The sequence below is a fragment of the Phoenix dactylifera genome, unplaced genomic scaffold (assembly GCF_009389715.1).
Source record: "Phoenix dactylifera cultivar Barhee BC4 unplaced genomic scaffold, palm_55x_up_171113_PBpolish2nd_filt_p 000218F, whole genome shotgun sequence".
Lineage (NCBI taxonomy): Eukaryota > Viridiplantae > Streptophyta > Magnoliopsida > Arecales > Arecaceae > Phoenix > Phoenix dactylifera.
In genome coordinates this window covers 101,825-104,011 of record NW_024067728.1, presented here as the reverse complement: position 1 = coordinate 104,011, position 2,187 = coordinate 101,825, and the positions used below count along the sequence as shown (strand labels likewise).

Genomic DNA, 2,187 nt, shown 5'->3' with positions numbered 1-2,187 from the left:
AATATCATCCTGAGTACTAAGATTGTAAAGGCCCCCGTGTGGAATGCTAGTAGGCTTAGGCAAAGGTTTATTCACTCTATCCCCTGTATCCCATAATTGTACAGTCTCTGCGAGAGAGTCTAAATAGTCCCATGCCTCATCGGGTTGCTTTTCCAAAAATAGACCATTGCACATAGTCTCTATAAATTGTTTTAACTGTGGAGACAATCCCTCGTAAAAGAAACTAATGGTTCTCCATGTTTCAAATCCATGATGAGGACAAGAGAGAAGCAAATCTTTAAATCTCTCCCAGCATTCATAAAATGTTTCATGGTCTTTTTGCTGGAAATTACTAATGTGCCTTTTCAAAAAGTTAGTCCTTTGTGCGGAAAAGAATTTTTTCAAGAATTCTCTTTGCATATCATGCCATGTTCCTAGCGATCTAGGTTTCAAGGAGTTCAGCCATGTTTTGGCTTTATCCTTTAAAGAAAAAGGAAACAAGGTCAATTTAAGGACATCTTCCGATACATTTGGCACTCTAAATGTGATACTAATTTCCTCAAAATCCTTAAGGTGAAGATAAGGGTTCTCGGATTCCATTCCATGATACTTTGGCAGCAATTGAATTACTCCTGGTTTGATTTCAAAGTGTCCTACATTTTCAGGAATAATCATGCATGAAGGTTGACTAGTCCTAGTGGGATGTAAGTATTGTCGAAGTGTCATAACTGGGAGTCTACCTTCATTACCATGGTGACTTCCTACATCATCATCAGCCATCTCACCAGATCTGAGATTTTGCGAAAAAGTTTCAATAATGTGATCTAAGGAATTGTCAAAAGGTTGTCGACTCAGACGTCCAGTGTTGTCCCTATTCCAACCTAGCATACAAAATTTCAGAGTTTATTTATTTGTTTGTTTTTTTTTTGTTTGTTTGTTTTTTTTTTTTAATGATTACCCTTGATCTTTTCTTAAAGTTCTTATCAATTTTCAAGTAGCAACAAGGGTTAATGAGATATGATGATAATAAAATTCTGATTCTAAACAAAAAAATTAAACACAGAAAATTCAAAGCAGACAGCAGCAAAGTTTATATTAATTTAATGGTCGTACAAGTATCAGAATATCAATCAGACCGTTCAAATGAAAGAAACATGTGTCCTACAGCAGACTACAAAATTTGAGTGCAATCAGACGGTGGATTACTCAGATATCAGAGTTTGATGCAGACTGTGCAGGGAATAAAAAAAACAGCAATAATTTTTTTTTTTTTTTTCAGTTTTAGTTTTACTATATTGTTCAATCTAACTGATAGGGTACTAATTAAATCTAAAACTATACTAATAACTAAGCCGTTCCCCGGCAACGGCGCCAAAAACTTGATGCAAAAATAAAATTGTTCTCCCAAGTGCAGGAGAATCGCACAAGTAGTAAATTTCTCGGGAGTCCGAGGTCGAATCCTCAGGGAACGAAATATATATAAGATTATTTAATATAATTTTAGATTAATTAATTCAATAAATTTGTGGATTTGGATGATGTTTTGCAAATAGAAAATAATTCAGTAAATAGAGAATCGAAATTTAAATAGATTAAGATGGTGTAGGGATCTGGGATCCCCTTCGATGATATTATTTTCAACAATTAAATTCTGCGATTCTTGATTAAGGATCAATCAGATAGAATAGTTCTAATCATGGAGTATACAATTTGAAAACATGAATTCAAGATCTAAGCATTTATCGTACCGATTACGTCTACGACAAATCAAACATCGAAACAATACATGAATCAAGAAATATAAACCATAAAAGATCTATCTCATAAATAAACATTCAAGAATCAAAAACATATGAATAGATGTAAAGCAAAGAGATCAATGTTCAGAATTTACTTGAAAAAATAAGACATCAAAGGTTCCTCCATCACCCTTCACCTAAGGGATTAGCCGGCCATAAACATAAAAGAAACTCCCCTGTTCCTCTTCCTTCTTTTTTTTTCTTTTTATTTTCGGAAACAGGGCATCCCCTGTTTCCCTTTCTCTCTTTTTTTTTCTTTTGAATGGCAGGGGGCCTCTCTGTTTTTTTCGAATGGGAAGAATGCCTCCCCCAGCCAAGCGGAAGCCTCATATATACCCTTGCGATGGATCCCTGATCCAGTTGCGAGATATCCGAACGCGGAATCATGGGAGCTGGATGATACGCACGG

The 2,187-nt window shown here is 35.3% G+C and overlaps 1 pseudogene; it reads left to right on the top strand.

Moving 5' to 3' along the window:
• Positions 1 to 244: 244 nt before the first annotated feature.
• LOC120105182 lies at positions 245 to 342 on the top strand (annotated as a pseudogene).
• Positions 343 to 2,187: the final 1,845 nt, after the last annotated feature.